Genomic DNA, 26,874 nt, shown 5'->3' on the forward strand with positions numbered 1-26,874 from the left:
GGAGGAGAGGAGGAAGCTGAAGAGGGCAGTGGAAGGGGTAGAACATAAAAGAGGGAACAAAGTATGATGGCACATGCATTTGATGAGACCATGGTGTAGCCCATTACTCTAGTAATTAAAACTGAAGGAAATAACACTTTCTGTTAAAGGGCTGGTAATGCAGCTCAGTGGAAACGTATGTAGAAAACCCTGGTTAAGTCAGTCTCAGTCTCTCTCTCTGTGTGTCTCTCCTCTGTGTGTGTGTGTGAGAGAGAGACACACACACACACAGACAGTGACTGACTTGTTCTAATTAGGATTGCTTACGTGAGCATGGGGGTGCTATTTACTTAAGCAAGTACACTTTACTAGTTGCTGCATCACCAAAGAATATGACTCCAGCTCCCCAACAACTATCATTGCCTATAGCCTCTCGGGGGGGGGAGCCCCATTCATGATGGCATGTTGGTGGGTCCCATGTTTTTAACATCTACAGTATGCTGAAAATTCTTCTCTCTGTTAAACCACAATTAGATTTCCTATAACTGCCACTCTAGTTCTGGTTTTGTCTTCTCATGGGAGAGCCATAAAAATCTTTCTAGTCTTCTACAGGACAGGTAGCCATGTGTTCAACATTGCAAGCTTTTTAATTTTATTTTTGTATGTCTGCGTTATGTGTGCACCGCATACACACAGTGCTTATGGAGGCCAAAAGAGGGCACTGGATCACCTGTAACTGGAGTTAGCAGCAGTTAGCCACAGTTTGGGTGCTGCAGATTGAACCAGGGTTCTATGAAAGAACAGCCAGTGCTCTGAACTGCTGAGCCATCTCTCCAGCCCCAGCACCTTATACCTCTAAGACCCCTCAGCATGGCCCTTCTTCCTTTGACCTTGCTTTTCAAAGGTGGTACTGAGTCATGTTCTTTGACTGTATTTTGAGTTCATTGACAATGTGCCAGTGATTTATGGGCAGCATTTTTCTTACAGCTCTTTTCATATAAAGCTAAACAGAATCTTTCAATTGTTTTATTGGTTCTTTCATTCTAAATTACACATACATACTTAATTTTGTAAAATGTACTTGTTCTGGTAATATCAAACTTTTTTTTAAATGATTTTTTTTCTTTAAATGTGCATTGGTTTTTGCTGCATGTATGTCTGTGTGAGGATGTTAGATCTTGGAGGTACAGACAGTTGTGAGCTGCCATGTGGGTGCTAGGAATTGAACCCAGGTCCTCTGGAAGAGCAGTCAGTGCTCTTACCTGCCAAATTATCTCTCCAGTACCCTTAAATGATGCTAAATGATTTTTAGAAAAGATGTATTTATTTATTTTTTATACGGCGTTCTGCCTGCACACCAGAATAGGGCACCAGATCACACTGTAGATGGTTGTGAGCCACCATGTGGTTGCTGGGAATTGAACTTGGGACTTTTGAAAGAGCAGCCAGTGCTCTTAACCTCTGAACCATCTTTCTAGCCCCCTTAAATGATGTTTTGAGAGAGGGTTTCATTTGGTAGCCCAGCCTGGCCTAGACGTACAAATCCTTCTTCAGCCTATCCCCATGGTGCTGGTAGTGCATGGATCAGCCACCGTGCCTGATTTAGCATCTCTCTCATATAGAAAAGCACAGTATTGCCTGTCCTTTATGGTTGTAATAAATTAATAGTTTAAAGATAGGGTCTCATGTAGCCAGGCCGACCTGGAACTTGCTCTGTAGCTGAAGGTGACTGTGAAGTCATCCTGATTTTCCTGCCTCTACCTCCCTAATTGCTAGACTACAGGCATTTATCACCATGCCTGTTTTAGCCTATACAGTTTATTTATCATTATTATTATTAGTTTGTTGTTGTTTGTCATACTATATAGCCCTGGCTGGCCTGGTACTTGTATGTCGATAGGTTGGCCTCAATTAATAGAGAGCCTCCTGCCTCTGCCTAGTAGTGCTGGGATCGAAGGGCATGTGCCATTATTCCTCTCACAGTTTAATTCTGTAGACAGGCAGCTTTCATATGTCTTCATTGTGAGTTTTTTAAATAAAAAAAATTAAAAAGAAATTATGTGGATAGGTGTTTTGTTGCATGAATGTCTGTGTACCAACTATGTGTAGTGTCCTTGTTCAGAGGAGGGCGTGAACATTTCTATGGAAGTTACCGATGGTTGTGAGCTGCTGTGTGTGTACTGGGAGCTGCTGAGTCCTCTGGAAGAGCAGCCAGTGCTCTGAACTGCTGCGTCATCTCCAGTCTCTCATTTTGACGCTTAGTAAAATAAGCATGTTGTGTTTGAGAAGGGAGCTCCACATAGAGTGCTGTAGGTCTTAACCTGATTAATAGACATTTTCAGGGAGTGTTTTTTACTCTTTCTTCTGATAAACCCCAGTTTATCAGAGGAGAAATTCGGAAAAAGCAGTATCTTGGCTGTCGTTGATTGGGAGGAGAGAGCCGCGATTATGGGCAGACTGTTGCGTAGTGAGTCACTCTGAGAAGGGATATTTGGCAGAAGTAGAATGATGTAGTGGCTGTAGAAGGAAGAGGCTGCATCAGTGCACAGCAGGCTCCTGGCTTGATTGAGGCTCTGTGTCATGGTGCCTTTTTTCCTGTCCTACTTAAGGGCCAGTTTCTTTGCAGTCAGTGCAGGAAATGGCAGTGACTCAGCCTCACCGATTTCTTCTGCCTTATTACAGCTGAGGACTGGTTTATCTGGTAAGGAGGAAGACTGCATCTATTCCAGCATACTTACCTGACCACTTGAATGCTTTCCTATGCCTTGCCAGACATACTTGTTTTTCAGACTATTTAAGTTTTTGGTGTCCCGTGGTAAGGTGAATGCAGTATGACCTTAACATGTCTTTTGTACCTATGTCTGTAATCCTGGCACTTGGGAGGGTAAGGCAGGAGGATCATGAGTTTGAGACCAGCTTGGATTATACAGCAAGTTCCAGGCTGCAGGCAGTATGGTAAGACAGTATCTCAAATGAGAAAGCAAAACAAAACATAAGGTACAATTTAGTTTCAACATTTAGGAGGCAGAGGTAGGTGCATCCTTTGAGTTTGAGGGGAGCCTGGCCTAAACTAACTACATAGCAAGATGAGACCCTATTTTTTTTAAAGATTTCTTATTATTTATATGGCATTCTGCCTGCACACCAGATCTGATTATAGATGGTTATGAGCCACCATGTGGTTGCTGGGAATTGAACTCAGGACCTCTGGAAGAACAGCCAGTGCTCTTAACCTCTGAGCCATCTCTTCAGCCGGAGACCCTATTTTTAAAAGAAAAAAACTTGGAGGAATTATAGTAAGTATATTTGGTGGTTTGTTTAGAAAGCTGAATCTAAAACACACAGAAGCAAAATACAGTTTTGCAAGGCATTTTGTAATTTATACTTGATTGTGTTGTCTGTAAATCCTGTAGGAACTGTGAGATCCCTTCAGTAGCTCTTGAAATAACTAAGAAAAAAACTTGACAGGAAGATGGGGTTTGAAAGAGGGTCAGAATTAGAGGCATGTGGATTATGTTTTCTTAGATAAGCTGTGATTTGGGTTTCCCACCACAATATTTAGGTGTTATATCATGAAATATGAATGATGGTTCTGTGGTATCCACTTTTCTACTATGAAGCCTGATGGTACAGAATTTTTGTCTTCATACAGGTCTAGAAACTGTTACCAGCATTAAGCCAGCTGCTTGACTTGGGAGGGGTTTCCTCACTTGCAAGACAGAAATTACTAAAAATTACTTCAAAGGTTATTGTGATGTTTACAGTAAAATATTGTATAAATAGTTGCCCCTTTTGGAGGGGCAGTGCCCCCTCTTTTCTGCCACATGTCACTGGAACATTTATCCTTGTGATGTGCCTGACACTTGAGGGTTTGCTCTTCCTGGATAACTGAAGGCGTGAGAATGAGACAGGCCTAGAGTCATGCACAGAAAAGTGAGGAGAGTGGCTGGATGAATTCTGGTCTGCTCTATAAGTGAGGATAAGGGTGAACAAGTGGCTAGAGGCCATACAATTGACTTGGAAACTTAAGCCAGAGAATTTGGATATGATTCTTGAGGAAAAATATTGCAAGGTTTTTGAGCCAGAGACACATGTTTAAAAGGAGAGTGGTGTAGAGGTTCTTGAGGGGCTTCTTCTGGTTTAGACCCCAGAATCCTCACAGGGGAGGGCCTCCTAAAAGCTGACCCAGTCAGGGTGTGCTTCGGCATTCTTGCCACAGGAGGCCAGTGTTTCTGCCCAGTGACTTTCTGCTCTGTCTTTGACTCACCTTATTGGCCTGGCCCTCATTGCTTCCCTTCTTGTTGCCCTGTGATCCACAGAACTCCAGGGATGCCTAGGGTGATGGTAGCCTGACCTGCCAAACAGTGGGTGGGATGTGGCAATGAACAGCATTGTCATCCCTTTGCCTCTTCCCTGAGTAGAGGCAAGTTCAAGTTTAGACTGCTGTGGATTGCTGTCTAAGCTTACAGGGGCTGTCTACCAGGAGGTGAGTTAAGATGATTCTTGTATTTTTCTTTGCTTATATGGATGGTTTTGTTGTTGTTGTTGTTTGTTTTGTTTTTCCCAAGCTGTATCCTTCTTTTCCCTTGATCTAGGTTCTCCAAAATGTCATGAAACAAACAGGTCACTGTAGGAGGTGGGAAGTATATAATAAATATTTTTCTACTTTTGGGGAGAATGTCCAGAAGTTTTCACTGGCCCTTGCTGAGTTTGCCCAGAACTCCTGTGAGCCATACATTAAACATAGGCTCATACCTGGAGTCATTGTAGAGAGGTTCTGGTTTTAAGCACAGCTTCTGGGTTTTAGAGCCGTTCTAGGTGTGCTTTACTATCCTATGTTGGCTCCCGTCCCTTTGGGCTGTAGAAGGGAAACCTTGTGAACAGCTGGGACGGGGAGGCTGTTGTAGATAAGCATGTGCTTGTGTTTTATATGCAGGGAGTCAGTGTGTCTGGGTTTTCATGCTCTTGCTAATCAGTGGTGTGACCAGGGACCAGTTGCCTGACTCCAGTGGACTGGAGTTTCCTTGTATTTAAAAATGTTATAAGTTTATTTTTTATGTGAAAAAAAAGTGTGTATTTAGTATTACCAGCTGGGCTGAGTTTTGACTGCACTCCCAATTTTGTTGGCAACATCCAGAGCATCAAAATTAGGAGGCAGCCAAACATACTTTTTTTTCCCCCTTCACTAGGCCTTCTCAAGGTATAGACTTTGGCCACATCAGTGTCACAGAGTTTTTTCACAGCCTGTTTGATTTGGTGCTTGTTGGCCTTGACATCCACAATGACACAAGCATGTTGTTGTCTTCTGTCTTCTTCATGGCTGACTCGGGTTGGGGTGAAGTTGATGATGGGATAGTGGTCAAGCTTGTTTCTCCTGAGTGAGCTCTTGCCTCTGGAGCTGCAGGGTCTTGGGTCACTAGAGGGCGGGTGAGTTGTAGATCTTTTGTGGCCGTGGAGGCCTTTCAGCGCTGCCTTCTTGGCTTTTAAGGCCTTCCCTTTGACATCATCAGTCAGAACCCTCTTTCTGTTACTTACTTGGTTTTGGTGCCCATCTTGGAAAAAGCCATTTTTATTTTTTAAATAATGGTTACAGATATCATATGTATTTTATCCCCTCTATTTGTAAAAGTTTGTCTCCCTCAAAGTAATGGTGTTCTCAGCCTTTACCTTTATTCTGGTATGTAGTTGTTGCTCAAAAAAACTTCCTCTTTCTTTCTTTTTTTTTTTTTTTTTTTGAGACAGGGTTTCTCTGTAGCCTTGGCTGTCCTGGACTCGCTTTAGAGAGCAGGCTGGTCTTGAACTCACAGCCTGCCTATGCCTCCCAATCTTATGCTGGCATTATAGGCATGCACCACCACACCAGGCCCTTCTTTCTTTTTTAACAGCAGTGCTCAGAACTGAACCCACAGCATGCTAGGCAAGCACTTTACCACTGAACTGTACCCTCTAGCATCTGAGCCAGTCTTTTTAGTATCCTCAGAGATAGCAATCTTGCAATGGGTAGATTTAGTTTTTGGAAACCACCAGAAAATATTTTGTGTCTAAGAATTAAGCAAAGTAAAATCTTTGTTTATTTGGGAAAGAAAAACCAAAAGGTGTGACTGACATAAGACACCCAGTTTTTATTTCTGGTTCTCACATGGACTACTGTGTGAAGATAGTTTTTTCAAAAAAGTTTTGTAAATGTTGTAAGCATTGATTAAAAATGTAGCTAGATAGCTATGCACATGCACACACATATATAATATATGACTATTTGGTTACAGTTTTCATGTGGTTTAATAAGATGGGAATATATTTGAATAGATTGCTTTCCTGTATACTCACTATATATATTTTCCTTCAAGGTCAAAGTGACTAGATAGTGAAGAAAATTAGCCCTTTTCCTGGCGGTCTTCTGGAATCGCAGATATTTTAAGGTTTGAAAGAAGGGTAGAACATGTACCTCTAGGAAGCTGTGGCAGCTGAGCTAGGGTAGGTCCACTGTAGAAGAACGCCCAGAAGACCCAAGCGGTTTCCGCCTGACCGCTGGTACTCCCCAGCAGGCTCAAGACAGCAAGACTCTCAGGAGGCTGAGCAGAGAGCTGGGGAGTGCTAGAGTATTGTGGGAGAATCACATTGGGCTCTCTTCTTCTTCTTCTTCTTCTTCTTCTTCTTCTTCTTCTTCTTCTTCTCTTTTTCTTCGGTATTTGTAGGTTTGAAAGTGGGCTGGGAGGTTGGGGTGGCAAAGCAGAGGGCTGTAACTGAATGCATTTAAGTATTACAGTCATATACCTGATCATCTGCTCCTGACGGTAGTTGAAATCGGTCAGTGAAATAAAGTGTTTGGCAGCCTGGCCAAATGAGTAGGTTGCCAAGTCATTGTATTAAAGAAGCATTTGAATTTCTCCTTCTTACTCTATCTTGTTTTTTTTTTTTGTTTTTTGTTTGTTGTTTTGTTTTTTCATCTTTATGTTAAGTATCAAGATGCTAAAAGTTCTAGATCTAAAAATTAGGTAAGCCTAAGAAGGTCTGAGGTGTTAAGCCAGATTTGGTGGAGTGTGTCTATAATTCTAGCAGTAGGAAAGTTAAGGCCAGAGGATTGTCACCAGCATACTCTGTGATAGTGAGGTCCAGGCCAGCCAGGGAAAGTAAGACTGTGTCTGGGGGGCGGGGGAGGGGGGACAGGAAGGGGGAGAAGAGAGGAGAGGGGAGGGGGAGTGGAGATGAGAAGAGGGGAGGGGAAGGGAGAAGAGGGGGGAGGAGGGAAGGGGAGGGAGACAAGGAAGGAAGGAAAATGATGCTGGAGAGGAAAAGCTTAATTCCTTGAAGACTATCGGAATGCCTTGATGGGGTGAACACACCTTGATGGAAGCCTGGTCTCACCTGGTGGACTAACCTGAAGAGCAGTTATGTAGTTGGGTCACTGGCAAGGGGACAGTGGATCTAGTTGGTGTGAAAGCCAGAATTCATCCAGGTTTTCAGGCAGGAGCTCATAGCTTCCTGATTAGACCCTCTGCAAGGTTTCTTGCTGGCTGCGGAAAAACAAAAATTGAAACAAAATACCACCAGAGCCTTAAGGAATAAATATTAACCTAAATATATAGGAAGTACAGGCAAGCAGCTTCCAAGAGCATAGAAATGGCAGAGCTATTTGGCTGCCTGGACAGTCCCCCCAAATTCTTCTATAACATTGGAACATCATTTTCAGCCTTCTGACTCAGACTATTTGACAGACTTTTTCTAAAATAGGAATTATAAAAGACTTGCTTACTTTGTCCTTGCAAAGCTTGGCAGTCAACTTCCCTGCATCCAGTTTGTCCAGTTGGGACAGTATTCTGTAATTGACACAGGGCATTTTCTCACCCAGTGACTAGCTTACTACCTATGAAGCTTTTGATGATGTTTGAAGTAGAATGGGTTGGGGGGTGGGCTGCTGCTAGGAGCAGGCCTGTCTTGTCAAAAATCCTTAGGTTAATAAAAGCTTTAGATGCCATATTCTGTAGATCTCTGAGGTTTTTGAAGACCATCTATCTTATCTGAATTGTTTGTTTCTAGTTTTTTTTCTGTCAATCTAAGAAACATTTTTGCAATTAACTAAACTAATATCTAACATTACCACGTGTTTTATTGTCTAACTGCTAATATGCGTTTCTTAATTATGCTAAACAGTTGGTAATAACAGCTTTCCAAAGGGACTAGAGTTTAACATAATATTTTTAAGAATTATATAGATACAATACCTTAGCATGTTGCAACTAAATATAATCTTAATTTTATATTAATATGCAAAGATCTATACCAATGTAAGATTTTTGGCTTATTAGTGTTCTTTGGTCTAAAAGTAGATTTAATAACAATTTTTTTTAAAGATTTATTTATTGTTTATACAACATTCTGCCTGCACACCAGACTCACTATAGATGGTTGTGAGCCACCATGTGGTTGCTGGGAATTGAACTCAGGACCTTTGGAAGAGCAGCCAGTGTTCTTAACCTCTGAGTCACCTATCCAGCCCGATTTAATAACAATTTAAAACAATAACCACCATCTATCACCCATAGAATGACCAAAAACCATCCACCTGGGCTACTTTCTTTTTTGTTGTTGTTTGTTTGTTTTGGTGTCTGATCCTCTTGTTCTGCAAAATATTAACTTTCAAAGGTATTTTATACATTTTTGTGTTAATCTATATATGGGCTGTTGCACTGAGCACAGTTTAAAGTTTGAAGAGGGAAAGTATTTGTACAAAGCTGCTTGAGTACTGGGATAGCAGTAGAGTTTCTTCTTATGTCTAAATTATCGTGACTCTTCCGCTTGGAGCTACAGCTGGATGATCAAACTCAAAGTAGCTTTGAGAAGGAGCCCCTGAAACACAATCACAGGACATGCTGGGGCTGGGAGAAGTCTTCCTTAGGAGACTATTGTATATAGAAGGTGGGGCAACGTTCATCAAAACAGATAGTGTGGATTTTGTGACATAGAGGATTGGGAGACTTTCTTCTCTGTGGTTGTTAATTCTTCTTGAAAGGAGTTCTTTGGTGCAGGATTGAGTCCCCATGGACCCACAGTTAGAAGTTAAATGCCCAAGAGCAGGGCTAGTTGCTGGAGAAACAGTGTTGTCCAATCAGTTGCTTTTCTGTCCTTTTGGCCTGTCGATAACCCCCAGAGGCTGCTCAGGGAGCTCACAAGCCCTGACGTGGCTGGAAGATTGCAGTCCAAGTCTTCCATCTCTCCTCTCTCCCTCAGTGCCCGTTCCTTTTCACCATGATGATGCGGACACGCAGCTGCAGTCCCCCTGCAGTTGCAGGTTCTTGGAATTATTACTGTTTTTTTCTTACTACCCTTTTATACCAGGTGTATGACTTACAGTTAAGAGGAACTGTCCTGCTTGACTGGCTTCACTGGCTGCCTAAGGAAGGAATTTACTAACTTAGGACCAATGACCTGTCATTCAGCTAGGAAACATTATTTAACAGCTATGTCGTACATGTGTTGTAGGGAGTGAAACAGTATTTTTTTCTTTTGTCTTTTAGGATCTTAATTTGCGTGAAACAGATACACAGTTAGCATTCCTGTAGGGGAGTGAAATAAAGCATGTAGAGGAGCAAGCAATAGGGACCATATGGAAGAGAGAACAACTGTTCCCTATTGTGGGAGGGACTAGGAGGGCTGAAGAGAGAAGGCGTTTTAGTCAGATTATAAGGGGTGCATAGGAGTTCATTTCAGGAGATTCACACCTTGGGTTATGATACAGAACCTAGAAAATGCCTGTCTTATTGGGTGAAATATACTTGAATAGTATTTTCAGAGAATGAGCTGGAGAGGAGATTAAAGGAAACTGGAAAGTTGGACTTTGGAGAACTTGGAATGAAAATTTCTTTTCTAGGTTTATTTTATTTTTTATGCATGAATGTTTGGCCTGCATGTATGTATGTGCCAACAAAGGTCAGAAGACAGTGTTGAATCCCCTGGAACTGGGATGGGAGCTGCCGTGTGGGTGCTGGGAACCAAACCAGGTCTTCCGGAGGAACAAGTGCTTGAGACCACTGAGCCATCGCTTCAGACCCAAATATGTTAAGGAATTTTCATTTTATTCTGCATATAATTAGGTGTTGAATTGTATGTGTAAGAGTGTGTATCTGTGTGTGTTTATCATGACCCAATTCAAATAGGTCTTTTGTTTTGTTTTGTTTTTTGAGACAGGGCTTCTCTGTGTAGTCCTGGCTGTCCTGGACTTGCTTTGTAGACCAGGCTGCCCTCAAAATCACCTCTTGAGTGCTTTTTTTTTTTTTTTTTTTTAAAGACAGGTTTTTTTTCTGTGTAGTCCTGATTATTTTTGAACTGGAGCTGTAGACCATGCTGGCCTTGAACTCACAGAGCTCCACCTGCCTTTGTTGGGATAAAAGGTGTGTGCCACCACTCCTGGCATCATAGCAAAATTTTAATGTCTTAGCCTAGTGGTAAGATGTAGCTTCATTTGTGTGTTTTGAGGTCTTTTTCCATATTGTTTGTCAGATTTATACTGTATTTAAATTCATGTGGAAATGAGACATATCATAGCGTAGCTGGACTGTAGGCAATTTGGCCTTTAGATTGTAAATGTGGATTATTGTTATTTGTGCCCAGAAAGTAAGTATTTTAGGCTTTCCAAGCCATGTGGTTGTAGCTACTAACTGCCACTAGAGAACAAATACAGCCTTAAATAGTACAGAAATGAGTAGATATGTCTGTGTTAGTCTCAGAAAAATATTAGCTTCCATGTAGAAAGAAGTGTCTCCTACCGTGGTGATCAGTGCAACATGCTTTGCATTGATGAACCTGAATGTTCAGGCAGAGCAAATGGAAGAAGAAAGTTGTAGACCATTCTAACCATAAGACTTTCTCAAGGCTTTAAAAATATTGGGACTCTTTTATATACTAATAATGGAGATATATCAGAGACTTTTGGAGAGAGTGGTACTGGGGATTAAACTTGGGGCCGTGATAAGCAAGTACTTTAGAATTGAGCTACTGCCTCAAGCAGCCTCCCCCTCCTTTTTGTAGTTATTTCTATTTTGAGACAGGTTCTAGCTAAGTTTTTCAGGTTAGCATTGAGCTTTCTGTGAAACCTAGGCAGGCCTTGTATTTGCTATTTTCCTGCCTCAGCCTCCTAAGAAGCTGGGATTACAACCTGTACCACTATGCCAGGCTCATGTCTGCAATCCCAGCACTTGGGGAGGCAGAGGCAGGCAGATCTCTGAATTCGAGGCCAGTCTGGTCTACAATGCAGGTCCAGGGCAGCCAGGGCTACATACACAGGGAAACCCTGTCTCAACAAACTAAAACAAACAAACAAACAAACAAACAAACAACTGTACCAGTACAGCCAGCACACATAATTTTTGTATGTGCACATATGAAAGTGTCTTCCTCTATTGGCTTCTCACCTTTTTTTGTTTTTGTTTTGTGTTTTGAGACAAGGTTTTTCACTGAACCTGAAGTTCACTGATTTGGCAAGACCAGCAGCTGGCCAAGGAGCCCTAGGAAGCCTCCTCCCTATTTCCAGCACTAGGAGTATAGGTTTATACAGTCATGTTCATCTTTCTGTGTGGGTGTTTGGGACCCCAACAAGGTGCTCATGCTTTCACAGCAGGCGCTTTATCAACTGAGCCTTTGTTAGGGCCCCACAGATGATTGTATAATTACATCTCAGAGGCCTATGTCTGGTGTCTATGTCAGTCACACTCTATCTTTCTGAAAGTGTATTTCTCATTATGTGAATGTGTATATTGGCGTGTTCACATAAGTGCTGGTTACTGTTTGCATTGTATTGTGGCTACTTCTGGATTATGTTGTTCTGCAGCAGTAATAGATTCTGTCTTTCTCGGTTGTTTGCTGTGGGCTTGTCTGCACTTGCCAGGGTCAGAAGTGTAACAGAGTGGGATTATGTCCCCAGCTGTTGGGATTAGGACAGGACCACGTTTTGATGAGGATGGGGTGGCATATGCAGGCAGTTAGGAGAGGAGGCCAAAACAGGTCAGTTCCAGATACTAACAGTAACTATTTTTTTTCCTGAGATAGACTCTATAGCCCAAGCTAGTCTGGTCTAGACTTCAACTATGTCCTCTTCCGGCCGGGCCTTGAACGCAAAGCGATACTCATCAGTCTCTGAGCAGGTGCAGCGTGAGTCACTGCGCTCTGCTCATGCCGGAAGTGAACCTTCTCTCATGTTGCTTTTTCTTTCCATTACCACACTGGAGTCTGGATAGTTCTGTGAGTATGGGAGGCAGAGTGTTTAAAACCTTGGAATAAGTTGGATAGGGTGGCATATATTTGTAATTGTGGTACTCGGGAGAGGAAGGCAGGAAGATCATAGGTTTGGTCTGGACTACATTAAAAAAAAACCCAAAAAACCAACAAGATGGCTCAGTGGCTAAGGCACTTTCTGATAAGCCTGACCACCAGTTTGATCCTTTACTATCCAAAAAATAAATGGAGAGAACTATTTCCTGAAAGTTGACCTCTGACTATACATGAATGCCATCACACAGGCTCTCTCTCTCTCTCTCTCTCTCTCTCTCTCTCACACACACACACACACACACACAAACACACAATACATATAGGTTAAAAACAAAAAACCAGATGTGTCTTAGTTCCAGCGCTTGGGAAGTAAAGACAGGAGGAGCAGGAGTTCAAGGCCAGTCTCAGATATATAATGAGTATATTTAGGCCAGTGTGAGCTCCTTTGGTCTCAACAAAGCCAGGTATGATGGCTGTGTCAGCCTGTTACTTTGTACCACCTTGGAAGCTAAAGCACGAGGATCAAAGCTTAAATTAAGTCTGGTGTACATAGAGGGACCCTAGCTCAGCATCGATAACGGTCCGTCCCAAAGAGATCTGAGAAACAAGACAAGGAAAGTTTGCAAAAATGTTTTAAGAACTATATGCAAGCTAGACAGAGGTGGCACACACCTTTAATCCCAGCACTAAGGAGGCAGATGCTGGCAGATTTCTGTTCGAGGTCAGGGTGGTCTACAGAATGACTTTCAGGACAGCCAAGGCTAATCCTGCTTTGCTAACCCCATTCTCTGCTCTAAGAAAGAAATGTATACAAGAATTTTCTTTTTACAGATTAATTTATTTATGTATTTTATGTGTATGGGTGTTTTGTCTGTATGTACATCTGCATACCAGAAGAAGGCATTGGATCTCACGGGACTGCAGTTATAGCTGGTTATAAGCCAGCTTGTGGGTGCTGGAAATTGAATTTAGGACCTCTGGAAGAACAGCAGTGCACATTAATTGCTGAACCATCTCTCCAGCCCCAGGAGTTTTCTTTGCAGTTTCTTTTTGTTTTTGTTTTTGAAATAGTAACAGATTGTGTCACCAGGCACATTTCACATGCCTGTAGTCCCAGGTATCCAGAAGAGTAAGGCCAGCCTGGGCAACAGGTTCAGAAGGAAAATAGCCTTGTCCATCAGTAAGAAAAGAAGAAAATGCACCATGATATTTCCTTTATATATAGCTTTAAAAATATAGGAGTTAAGAGTTTTATTTATCTATTTATTGGCTGAAGAGAAGGCTCAGTTGATAAGAGCTCTTACTGCTCTTCCACAGGACAAGGGTTTGGTTCACAGCCCCACAAGGTGGTTTACAGTTGCCAGAAACTCTAGTACCAGGGGATCTGGTCCCTTTACTTTCCTCTGAGGATACCAGTATGCATGTGGCATTCATACATGCATCAGGCATACATATAAGCATAAGTTATTTTTTGTTTTGTTTTTTCGAGACAGGGTTTCTCTGTGTAGCCTTGGCTGTCCTGGGACTTACTTTATAGGCCAGGATGACCGTAAACTCAAAGAGATCCGCCTGCCTCTGCCTCCCTGAGTACTGGGATCATAGGTGTGCACCTTCACGCCCAGCCATAAATTCTAATATCTTGTTTTGTATTTATGAGGCAAGTGCTCTACTACTGAGCTACCTTTCTAATTCTTGGAGAATTATTAAGTGAGATAAACAGATTGCAAACCAAAGTATCAAAGTGTAAAGTCTAAACTTGGTACTGTAAATATAGAAAACAATGGGAACTCATATCTAATACGTATATACTTAAGTGTGTATACTTACATGTGTTTACAGGACATAGAAATATGTTACATTTCTCATTTCTCGTCTTGGAGAGAACTTGGAGAAGAATGGTAGATTGATTTTACAATTTTGTCCCATCCAATTTTTTTTTTCTTTTTTTTTTTTTTGTGCTGAAATCTATGTTGCTCAGGTTGGGATGGAACTTGCTGTGTAGCCCAGGCTGGCATCAAACTCCATATCCTTCTGCTTCTACTTCCAAAGTTCTGTGATTACAGGCATGTGACCCCATATTTAGATTTTTATCTTTCTTTCTATTACCTAGTTGGTTTTAGAGAACAAGGAAATTAAACTTATATAAGCAAGAAATAAGATTTTTTGAATGTCTTTTATCTTACTTGATTTTTAATAAGTAAGTTATGAAATTAAAAATAGACTAATATGCAGAATATGTTTTGAGTTTTTAGGACCCATTTGGGTTGTAGACAGAATCACTGTTGAGGAAACCAGCATTGTAATTCTCAGTTTTCCAATATGTGAACTTTAATTTAATAAAGATATTTAACAACTATTAAACATGACCTTCTAACCTCACCTAAGACACAAGAATTTGAGTGGGGCATGGTAATACATCCTTATAATTGTAGCATTTGGGAAAAAAGGGCAGGAGGATCAGGATTTCAAGGCCAGCATTTACAACAAGGCAAGTTAAAGATGAACTTTGGTTACATGAGATCCGTTCTCAAAAAAATAAACAAAACAACTAAATAGTTTGTATAAACAGGTAGATACTTCTCATCTGTTTTCAGAATGCTTAAGATCAAAATAGTGTATTTCATTAGTTTTAAAGCACTTAAAAATTTTAATTGGGATGCATTTTATAGTTGGTGAATCTTTTTTTTCTGTATTTTTTATTTTTATTAATTACAGTTTATTCACTTTGTATCCCCCCTGTAGCTCCCTCCCTCCTCCCTTCCCAATCCCACTCCTCCCCCTTCTCTATCCATGCCTGACCCAAGTCCACTGATAGGGGTGGTCCTCCTCTCCTTCCTTCTGATCTAGTCTATCAGGTCTCATCAGACCTGCTTTGTCTTCCTCTGTGGCCTGGTAAGGCTGCTCCCCCTTCAGGGGGAGGTGATCAAAGAGCAGGCCAATAGTTGGTGAACACTTTGAAATATGTTGTAAGTCGGAAACACGTGATCAGTTAGTGATACAGAGTCATACAGGAGTGCTGATGGGTTGTTCTGGTGAGGGCACTGGGATCCCAAGTGGTATGTGACATGTACCAAAAGTGAGAGAGGATGAATGACTTTGAAATTTATTCTCTTAACCACATGTACTCTCTCTATTGGTAACACCCATGTGGTCACTAGCTTTCTGGTAAATATTTCTAAATGGAAACACATTTCTAAAATTAATTTTTACACATTGGAAATTTCTCCGAAAGTCCCTGCATCCCTCTTTGATATACTGACCCTTGCGTAACCCTGGCTGGCCTGGGATTCATGGACGAAGGCCTGTGCTATCCCCTGAGCCCTGGGTTAAAGTACTGCTCCCAAGTCTCCTTCCTTCCTTTGCTTTTTTTGTAAGTTTTTTTTTTTTATTTAAAAAATTCTTTTTATTAATTACATTCGATTCACTTTGTATCCCTCCCTCATCTCTTCCCAATCCTACTCTCCTTCCCTAATCTCCTCCCATGTCCCTCCCCTTTTTAAGGTTTTATTTGCATAAATTTATACATAGTAATGGGTTTCACACTGACATTTTCATACATGTACATGACTATTTTGATCATATTTACCTTCTATTGCTATATTGCTATTGTCAAGTTCCAGTGATTCTCTTAGCTATCTCTGCCTACTTTAGTGTCTTTTTTTTTTTTTTTTTTTTTTGTAAATGACCCAGTGATTTTCCTTAGGATTGGTTTTAGGCACCCTACCAGTTGCTATACCATCTAAGAAAATGTCTCCCTCCATCACTGTTAGATCCCAGGGCCTGTAGATCCTCAGGGAGCGGTGGGTCTTCAGCAGCCCCTTCCTTCTCCGTGACAGGATGTTGTCGGGCGCAGTCTTGCACTGTTCTTACTCACAGTGGCCGTGTCATGCTCTCGAGACAGCATCCCACTACACTCCACCCTCTGACTCTCACATTGCTTCTGTCACCTTTTTCTGCAGTGAAATCTTTGGGGTGATATACATGTCCATTGATCATTTAATAGTTACTTATTCTCAGCACTTTGATCAGTTGTGAATCTCTGCAGTTACATGTGTTCATTGCAAAAAGAATCGATTTCCTCTCAGTGCAGATACTCATTGCAGCAGTGTGAGACAAAGGCTCTTGAAGGTGAATAAATTTTACTTTTAAGTAAGTGAGCATGATCATCCTGTCTTAAACCGGCTAATTATTGTCACTGTTTAAAATGGGATCCAGACATATGGCTGTAGAACCAAACCTAGTTCTCACTGGTTCTTGGTTACTTGTAACTAAGAGACAACCCAAAGACCTAACTCAGCCTACCTGGCTTAGACATGGACTTTGAAGTCAGACAGACTTGAGTTTGAGTATTAGTTCTCCATGAGCCTTATGATAATTGGAGTGTTGCTCAACACTCTGAAACCTCTTCAGTAAGGATGGCAGCATTAATATTTGTTTGATGGAGTTAATACTAGCCTCAGTAAAAAGGAATTATTACTACTTTGCATACACATATCTTTTTTGTTTTTTGGTAACCATTCACAAGTCTAGAAATTTAAAAGTATTTCTAGAATTTTGTTTTTCTCATTCTTCTAATTGACTGTAAATTTCTTATAAGTAGTTCTCAAAGTTATCTCTTCCTTTTTATTGTCAGTTCTTTTGGATGTGTGTCACTTCCTGCTTGGGACTGACAGTGATTTTGTACTTCATTCTATAAAAGCCACAAGAACCAAATGGAAGCAGAGGCATGGAGCTCCAAATAATTTTACATAAACTTCTATTTTTATGTGTATTCCAGGCATGTGTATAAAGATTTCATTTTAAAAGGATTTACTTTTTTAATTTCCTGTTTGATTGTTTATTTTTGGAACAGTTTAATATAACTCTGGTTTTGAACTCTAAACTCTCTAGTAGCCAAGGCTGGCTTGAATAAGATCTTGACTTCACTTGTTTTAGCCTCCCAAGGGCTGTGGGTTTTCTTGTGGTGTTGTTGACCCCTCTGATCCCTACAATCCTTCCTCCCCCCTTCCACAAAATTCCCCAAGCTCTGCCTAATGTTTGGGTGAGTCTCTGCATCTGTTTCCATCAGTTGCTGGGTGAAGCCTCTCTGATGACAATTGGGGTAGGCACCAATCTGAGTGTAGCAGAATATCATTAGGCATCATTTCATTGGCAAGTCATCTTTCCAAAAGCCCAGGTAAGAACTGGCCAGACAGCTGTGTGGGTAAAGGGTGTCTTAGTCACTGCTCTATTGCTGTGAAGAGACACTATGACCAAGGCCACTCTTAGAAAGAGAAACATTTAATTGAGGGGTTACTTACAGCTTAAGCTGGGCGGTGGTGTCACATGCCTTTAATCTCAGCACTTGGAAATCTGAGGCAGTTGGATCTATTTGAGTTTGAGGCCAACCTGGTCTACAGAGTGAGCTCCAGGACAGCCAAGACTATGCAGCAAAACCTTATTTTGAAAACCAACAAAACAAAGAACAATCACAGAGGTTTTAGTACATTATCTTCATGGTGAAGGGCATGGTGGGAGCATGGTGGCACTCATGGTACTGGATCCATGGCTGAAAGTTAGAGACAAAGCAATAGCTGCAGGTAGACAGAGACAGAGACAGAGTGCAAGCACACTTCCGGTTGTGGGCTTTGAAACCTCCAGGCCCCTCTTCAGTGACACACTTCGTCCAACAAGGCCACACCTCCTTTCTGTCTCTTCTCTTCTCTTCTCTTCTCTTCTCTTCTCTTCTCTTCTCTTCTCTTCTCTTCTCTTCTCTTCTCTTCTCTTCTCTTCTCCTCCTCCCTCTCTCCCTCTCCTCCCCCTCTCCCCCTTCCCCTTCTCTTCCTTCTCTTCCTCCTCTCCCCCTCTCCTCCCCCTTTCCCCTTTTCTTCCTCCTCTCCCCTTCTCCTCCCCCTCTCCCCCTCTCCCCTTCTCCTCCCTCTGTCCTCCCCTTCTCCTCCCTCTGTCCTCCCCTTCTCCTCCCTCTCTCCTCCCCCTCTCCCCTTCTCCTCCCCCTCTCCCCTTCTCCTCCCTCTCTCCTCCCCCTCTCCCTCTCCTCTTTTCTTTTTTCTTTTGAAGCAGGGTCTTATTATGTAGTTCTGGCTGGCCAGAAACTCACTCTGTAGACCAGGCTGGCTAAGAATTCACAGGGATCTACGCGAGCCTTTGCCTCCTAAGAGCTGGTCTTACAGGTGTGAATCAACACAGCCAGTTTATTTAGCATCTCTAAAGATGGGGAAAGGCCATGTGCAGTCTTTATGAGCATGTTTCATGTGGTGAAACAGTATCAACAGTGAACTAGAGATGCTTTGTGTACATGTAGAGGCCTGTACTGATCAGAAAGACAGACTGTCCCTGAGGTGTGGAGAGAGCGTGTTAGACAGCGCGAATTTAAGTTCTGGCTTTGTAACCTTATCTGTTACTCTTGAAGGGCGAGGGTTTTCCTGCTGAGCACTAGGTTCCTAGCGGATAAAATTGGAATAGTGCGTGCTTGCTTCTCAGGGTTCTTTTGCAAGGGATTAACTGAGGTGTGAGAACAGCCTTACTTAAAGTCTTGAAGTCTGCTCAAATATCAGCGTTTTTACCATGCCTGTGTCAGGTCAATTCCCAAAAACTACTTTAAAAAGCCTCAGGTATAGTGCAGGCACCTACTATGTGCCAAGCTAAATTGGTGCTACCTGTCTCCAAGGACCACTTTTTATCAGTATTGATGAAACCTGCCTACGCCTCTCTTCAGGCATGGAATCCAGTAAAATGACAAATATAGTGCCTGTTCCTGGGAGAGTTACTTGGAAAGGAATCTCTAATCAGCAATACTTTGTAGGAATTAAGTTTTTGTTTTGTTTTTTTGACACAGGGTTTCTCTGTGTAGCCTTGGCTGTCCTCGCTTTGTAGACCAGGCTGGCTTCGAGCCCATATTGATCCAGCTGCCTCTGCCTTCCATAGTGGCGGGAATTGAAGGTGTGCCCCACCACGCCAAGCTTTTTGTAAAGACTCTTAGAAAACTAGTTCTGTGGCCAGATTGGTGGTGGGTGGTATAGTATTCTTTGAATAGAAGCATGGGAATTTTGGGGCGTGGAAAAGCAGTTTAGATAGACTCTAATCAAATCTCATTTGTTACAGAGACCCAAGCTAGCAGCAGTCGTTTGCCCAGAGCCACACAGGCAGGAAGTGACCTGTCCAGAACTTACCTCCAAGGGCTTTCAACGTCAAATGCAACAAGTTTTCTGTCACTGCGGGTTGGAGGCTGTGTCTGGAAGTTACAGTCAACTTTCTGGTGCTTTGGTTTCTTTCGCACCTTTTTCGTAATTGGCGTTTATATACAAATACTGTGCCATCTGTATTGCCTATGGGGACATACTGCTCTCTTACTATGTGGCACTGAGACAGAGAAGACAGGTGCCTAGGGGTTTTGTAGAAATCAGTCCTCTCTGGGTGTTGGCTGCCCTCTGCTCTTGTCCCTGGGAAGCTGCAGGCTTCCCAGCAGTGACTCATTAACCAGCAGAAGAGGTAAGGAGCTGGAGGTCCAGTCTCTGAACCGGTGCTGTGACCGCCTTTCCTTTCAGTTTCCTTTTCTTACCCTGAGGTATCACTGGCATTTCTTAAGTAGGAGACTTTTCTTCAGTGTTTGTTGCTTCTGATGAGTTTTAGTATGTTTTTGTTTGCTTTTTTGAGGTAGAGTTTCACTTTGTATCCTGGATGTCCTGGAATTCTCCATATAGACCAAGATGGCCTTGAACTCACAAAGATGCACCTGCCTCTGCCTCCTGGGATTATAGGTGTGTGCCACCATACCTAGCTGTGATTATATTAAAAATACTTATTTTATAGGATAAATAATATATAAAAAATTTATATATTTTTATATATAAATTTTGCCTGGGTAATTTTGCCTGCATATGTCTTCACATGTGCGTGCCTGGTACCAATAGAGGAACTGGAGTAACATAGTGTGAGCTGCCTCTGGAACCAGGCTCTCTGGAAGAGCAGCCAATGCTCTTAGCCACCAACCCATTTCTCCAGCCCTTCAGTGAGACTTTTAAAGTAGGTGGTTGTTTTGACTTAAAAAAGATGATTCTGAGAAGGCAGATATACAGGTTCCTTGAGCTGTTGACAGTATGCTAGCTTATTTATTCAACGACTTTCTTCTCTAGAGCAATAGAGAAAAGTGCTGGCCATGGTAGACAGCTAACTGCTTAGCTCGTGTAAGCAGACCACCCAATTCCTGAACCTCAGACTTTCTGAACTTTTTCTTCCTGAGACAGAGTTTCTCTTAGTAGCCCTGGCTTTCCTGGAATTCACTCTGTAGATCTCACAGAGACCCACCTGCCTCTGTGTCCTGAGCACTGGTAGCAAAGGCGTGTGGCACGGCCCACTACCACCCAGCTGGACTTACTGAACTTTATTAATAACCACATGCAGTGTCTTCTGCTCTTTACTATGCCACTTGCTGTCCTGGTGTAATAAATACCTAGGCCAGAAATTGTTGTTGCTGTTGCTGTCATTACTGTACCATGTACTATACTAAACACTTGCCATGTTTTGTTTTTTTAATCCTCATGTTAACTCAATGAGGTTATGGCTATCTCTATTTTAGAGAAATGACCTGAGAATTAGGAAGATTAAATAACTTGTCTAGGGTTTCCTAGCTAGCAAGTGTTAGAGCTAACAGTTTGGATCTAGGGCCCAGCTGCATCTGACCCTTGGAGCTAGTCCTCTACGTAAGACATCCTGTTTAATCTTCAGGAAAATCTTTAACCTTACAGACTTGCCTGGCAGGGTGAAGAGCTTGGGTGAGGGCATAAATGACTAGGAGGTAAAACTGGAGCCAGATTATAGAGCTGTGAATACCTGGCCAGGTCTTTACTTATATTAGAATCACCCCAGTTCTGGGCCGTCTCAGGGGAATTAGTTTCTTTGTGTCTTTAATTTTTTTCATTGCTAAGGATCTAACCAAAAGCCTCACATATACTAGGCAGTGTTCAACCACTGAGTTATATTATTTTCCTGTCATTTGTTTAAACTGTAAAGATAGTATACATTAAAAAAATCATCTTTCCCACCCCCCAGAGTTTTTCTGTGCATCTCTGGCTGTCCTGGACTTGCGTTGTAGACCAGGCTGTCCTCAAACTCAGAGAGGTCCCTCTGCCTCTGCCTCCCCAGTGCTGGCATTAAAGGTGTGCCCCACCACGCCTGTCTACAGTAAAATTTATAACACATTTTAAACAAGAATAATAAAATGGACACTAAAGTGCCTTAGCCTCCTGACTACAATGGGAGATGAAATAGCTCCTTTGAACACCTGTGTGCTTCTATCACTCTCTCCAGCTTCTGTCAGAACTCCTGCATTGTGAGCTTCTCCTCAACCCCTTTAAGTGTTTTCAGTCTTATCTCCATCTCCCCTTCCCCCCCTCCCCTCCGCCCCCGCCTTTTTTTTTTTTTTTTTGGTTTGTTAACATGTGGCTTGTAGAAGCAGGCAGGAGCCGAGCCAAATGATCTTGCTTGGCTGGGAAGGGCTGAGGTAATTTTGTCTGCACAGGTGAAGAGAGAATAGTGGAGAAACCAGCCAAACTTTCTGGTTAGCCCATAAGTTAGTTGGCCTAAAAGTTTAAGGACTTGGCAGAGAAATTCCAGAGATGTCAAGCCTTCTAAGGCTGTTCAACTGGAACCTCTTACCTTGTGTTTAGAGCAGGGGCAAGATGGGGAGATACAGTCAGTATCAATTCTGTCTTGGCTGTGAAGTCTGAGCTCTGACAATACCACATGGGTCTGCAGAGCCTGTGTGGGGAGGTTATTTTCACTCCATACCAGTTTTTAATTATTTTTGCCACTTCCTTTTCTATAAAATGTGAGCATTTGTATTTGTGATAGTCCTTTGGGTATGAGCTTTCCTTTTTAGTAATAGCAGTTGCTAAGTAGAGTGCAGAAGGATGATGAGAACAGGCTGTGGGCCTCAGCAGTTCTCCGCAGTGGAGGGTGTGGTTTTCAGCACCTCATCTCCTCTACTCAGCACAGACATTCTTTTGGTGGCCAGAGGTTGTGTTTGGAAAGCTGCCATCCAAATGTAGTTCAGTGGGACAGATTTAATGAGCCTTGGTAAGTTAGGGACAATGGCTGACCCTAGAGAGGGAAGTAGGGTACGTCCTTAAGGAATTGGCATGCTAGATGGACAATAAGACTTTTGTGCAAATACATAGAAGAGCATTTTTGAATCAGTGTACATGATTATATATAATTTTTTAAATACTTCAAAAGATGTGTTTGTGTGTGTCAGAGAGCAGCCCTTGGGAATCGGTTCTCTTCTCCTATATGGGTTCCAGAGCTTCAGCCCAGGTCAAGCATACCTTCTGAGCCATATTCCCTGGTTATTAAAAATAAATCCATGTGGAGCTCCTGGCCCCTCCAGGTCTGTTTATCTCCCCCTTCTTTCATAAGATTCTATGCACTCTGCCCAAAGTTTGGCTATGAGCCTCAGCCTCTGCTTTGCTACCTCGATCAGTAGAGTCTTTCAGAGGCCCTCTGTGGTAGGCTCCTGTCCTGTTCCCTGTCTTCTCCTGCTTTCGATGTCTATCACATTTGCCTTTTTGAATGAGGATTAAGCATCTTCCCTAGGGTCTTCTTTGTTGTTTAGCTTCTTTAGGACTATAGATTTTACTATGTTTATCCTATAATTATATGTCTAACATCCACTTATGAGTGTATATATGCCATGTGTGTCTTTCTGCTTCTGGGTTACCTCACTCAAGATGGTCTTTTCTAGTTCCCACCATTTGCCTGCAGATTCCATAATTTCCTTGTTTTTAAAAGCTGAGTAGTATTCTTATACCCCAAACAAGGACCGTGCACGGAGAGGACCTAAAACCCCTGCTCAGATGTAGCCCATAGACTCAGTCTCCAAGTGGGTACCCTAGTAAAGGGAGCAGGGGCTGTCTCTGGCATGAACTCAGTGGCTGGCTCTCTGATCTCCTCCCCCTGGGGGGGTGCAGCCTTGCCAGGCTACAGAGGAAGACAATGCAGCCAGTCCTGATGAGACCTGATAGGCTAGGGTCAGATAGAGGGGGAGGAGATCCTTCCTTATCAGTGGACTAGAGAAGGAGCATAGAGGGAGAAGAGGAAGGGAGGGTGGGACTGGGCGAGGACAAGGGCGGGGCCACAGCCAGGATACAAAGTGAATAGATTGTCATAAATACTAAATAAAAAATTAAAATAAATAAAAATAAATCCAAACATAAAAACATACAGTGCGGTGTGAGCCCGCAAGTGATTGCCCTCAATAATGTTAACTGTTGAATAACTGTTGAAAGTGTCCCTCTAAAGTAAAAGCAAAAGTAGGACTAGTGGGGAACCATCCCTGTCCCAGGAGGAAGACCTCCGCGTTCTTCAGCACTGGTAAGCCATCGTCTGCTGGAACACTCTGGAGATAGGAACAACCTTCGTGAAGCACCTGTTAGGGCCTTGAAAGTCAGTGTGCCGGCCACCCTATAGATGTTACTCATACCTTAAAGCAGAGGGGCGCTCCTTATTTTCACATGGGAGTCGAGGCTGAGATTCCTGGCCTATGTAGTTAGGTGCAAGTGATGTGTGTGTGGAAAATAGTCTCTCTGTGCCTTAGTTTCCTCATGTCTAAAGTTGAGTGGTAATTTACCTGCTTCATAAAGTGTTGAAGCCTAATGAAATGATACTCATTAAGTGAGTAGAAGGGTTTGGGGCACATTAGTAGGTACTTCGTAAGCATTAGCGACTATATTATATCCTGTGTTTCCTTCAGACCCTCATCACCTCCTCACATTTGAGTCACGTTCTTGTATTTTCTTCCTCTGTACAGTTCCTTTTCCTTTTAAGTTTGCTTTGAGATAGGGTCTGTCTTTTGCCTTTGTTGGCCTGGAACTGTAGTAGTAGACCAGGCAGGCCTTCGCCTTGCCTTCTGCCCCTTCTTCCTGATGCTGGCGTTAGAGCGTGCAGCGCAGTGCAGCGCCGTGGCGGGTTTGAGTCCCCTGCTCTTTGTTAGCTTCTCTCTTCTCAGAGCCGCTCTTTCCGCTTTTAACTAGCTTACCATCTGTGTCCTCAGTACTTTTCCTGCCTGTTGGGGAAAACTCACCTTGCTGTTAGAGAACCACTTCTCAGGTAAACCTGGCTCTCACCACGGCTCTGTGTTAAGAACACTCTAAACCCTTCGATTCCTTGAAGGTCAAGATTTTTCAGTTCTGACCTCAGCTAACCCTGGGCACCTGTTCTTTCACTGCTACCACGCCTTTCTGCTAGAGGAAAAATTTGCTTTTGTGCTTTGAGATTCAGATTAAAATATCATTTCATTTTCCTAATCCTTCCCTAATCTGAACTGGGTAGTTGTCTTTTTTTAATTAATTTTTATTTTTTTAATTCTTTATTAATTACACTTTATTTACTTTGTATCCCCCCTGTGGTCGCCCCCCACCCCCGTCCGGTAGTTGTCTTCTATATGAGTTAACATGCACCATTCTGGGATAAAAACTTCTAGTTCATTTCTGATCTGTGGAGTTATAACCCTACCTCGGATATTGGGTATAATTTAATAGCAATATGTTGATTCCTTTCAACTTATCTGGCAGGCTTTCCCCAGAAGCTTTGGCTGTCCAGTGGGTGGAAACGCTGCCATGGTTTGTCTGAGTCAGACATCTTTTCTTTTAGTCATGTAGTTGCAGCAGACTCTAAGGAGTCCGTGTGTCCAGTTGAGGGCTCCAGCCGGTGCCTGCCACACTCGGGACTGTGCCTCGGCCTCTCAGCCCCTCCCCGCAGATGCCCAGAGGAACAGGGATTAGGTGCTGGCAGACGGCTGGGATTTTGGCGGCCATTCTCGTCAACAATAGTACCCGACCCGGACAGCGGAGGCCTGCACTCCGCAGCTACGATCTGCCTGGGCTGCTTGTTTGGGTGGCTGAATGGGAGGAGCGGGCACAGCGTGCCATTGGCCTTGCCACGCAGAAGGTACGGGCTGCAGCGATTTCCTGCGGGGAACGGGCTGGGGTGGCCGAGTCCCGGGGCCGGCGGCGCGGTCGCAGGCGGCCTGCGCTTTGTGTGCTGGGGAGCTGGCGGGAGGCTGTGCGCCCGCAGACACGCCCCCCGTCACTGGCGCCGCAGGAAGCTGCCCTGGAAAAGGCCTGCGCCGCGCGGCTCTCCTGCGCTCGGCGGCCGGCCTTCCCCTGCGCTCCGCGCCTTTCCCGCCGGGGGCTGGGCCTAGCTTCGGCGGCTCTGGGCCTGCCCGCTGGGGCTGCTCTCGGAGGTGGACGGGCCATCACTGCTGCCTTAAGCCCGGGTGGAAAGCAGAAGGGGGAGTGTCCTGGCCATCTCAGGTTGGTGAGGCCGGCCTCGGCGGGTGCGCTTTGTGTTTACTCCGCAGCTGGCGGCCCTTGCTGCGCGTGCTCCCCGGCCGCAGTGGTGCCTGCTGGCGTGCGCCCTGCCCCCACACGTCCCGCTGTGTTTTTAGGGGCCGGGTCAGGCTTCGCCTTGGCCCTCCTGGCAGGCGGCCCCCCTCCCCCAGAGCCCTTGGCTTCGCCGAGGCTCCCAGACCGCTCGGAAGCTCGCTGCGCCTTTAAAGAAAGCAGACTCCTGACTGTGACGCACTTCTGGCTGTCAGCCAGGAAGATTGCTTCTGCCTGGCGGACTGAGAAGAAACCCAACAACTTTTCTTTTGTGTGTGGGGTTACTTTCCACTACCCTCCCCCTTACTCCTGTCCTTTCAAGATTTAAATGCTAATGGAGGATTAAAACCTGTAGATACAGGTTTGGCTTTAGGAGTCCGGTAAGGTCCCCCTCCCCCCCAGCTCTAAGACTTTTTCTTCCCCGCTCTTTCTTGTTTTTTTTTTTTTCTTTTTTTTTCAAAAACGGACGAGGGGGTGGGGTGCTTCATCCCCCTCACCTCCCTTTCCTGCGCCATCCTTAAAGGGGAGGGAGAGGATGAGGGAGAGCAAGTAAACACTGAGAAACCAGCGCTGGCAGCGGAGCTTGCCAACATCCGGGAGTTGGCGCCTTTCTTTCCCCACGTAGATGTCAGCGTGTTTTTGTTTGGAGAGTAGTGTGGGCGCCTGACCTAGAGCTGTAGAGACGGCCCAGTAGAGTGCTTCCTTATTGCCTTGTGTGTGAGCTAGGTGCGTTTGCGGCGTTGGATGATGAAAACTTGTTCGTTTTGTCAGCTGCCAGGGATCAGAGTGTGAATGTAGTGGTTGTGGGTAGGTGCTGCTGAACTGCCCCAGAGGACTGTGTTTGTGCGCGTGCGCCGGCGCCTCACACAGTTTATGACTGTAGGCCGCAGTTGTAGTTCATGAATGCAACCTTTCTGCTAACATTGTTCAGATTCTGACCTTAGAGAATATGGGGGAAAGTATGAGGTGTCGGTATTGATAGCTCCGGATTAACTCAGGTGATGTTAGAGAGATGGTAGAGGCCGACCTCAACAGAAGCAGATTGTCCTTTAACTAGAACAATGAAGGACAGCGGTCTCTCTCGGAAGTGGAGACTACAGAAATACTGGGGCTTAGGGTTTTATAGGGCAGAAAAGGGACTTTTGGAGGTGCAAGATTACACCTGCAGATCTGGACTCCTGTGCAGTCTCAAAGTTGTAAATACCGAAGGGGGTTGGGTTTTGACTTTCTGGTCAGGAGCTTCCCAGTTCCTAGA

At 43.6% G+C, this 26,874-nt stretch overlaps 1 protein-coding gene across 7 annotated transcripts in view; it reads left to right on the top strand.

Annotated features, from left to right (window-relative positions):
- The window catches only part of Numa1 (nuclear mitotic apparatus protein 1), a 72,804-nt gene that overhangs the window by 3,838 nt on the left and 42,092 nt on the right, over positions 1-26,874 (top strand). For 2 of the 7 annotated variants that reach the window (XM_060367704.1, XM_060367707.1), the window contains exon 1: positions 25,048-25,185. The exons of 3 other annotated variants lie outside the window; for them this stretch is intronic. The gene's annotated coding sequence lies outside the window, so the exon portion shown is untranslated. Of the gene's footprint in view, positions 1-25,047; positions 25,186-25,427; positions 25,551-25,838; positions 26,000-26,874 lie in introns of those variants that run through there. 2 more of the 7 variants (XM_060367702.1, XM_060367701.1) reach the window with 2 other exon arrangements.

Source organism: Meriones unguiculatus, chromosome 14 (genome assembly GCF_030254825.1).
Source record: "Meriones unguiculatus strain TT.TT164.6M chromosome 14, Bangor_MerUng_6.1, whole genome shotgun sequence".
In the NCBI taxonomy this organism is placed as follows: domain Eukaryota; kingdom Metazoa; phylum Chordata; class Mammalia; order Rodentia; family Muridae; genus Meriones; species Meriones unguiculatus.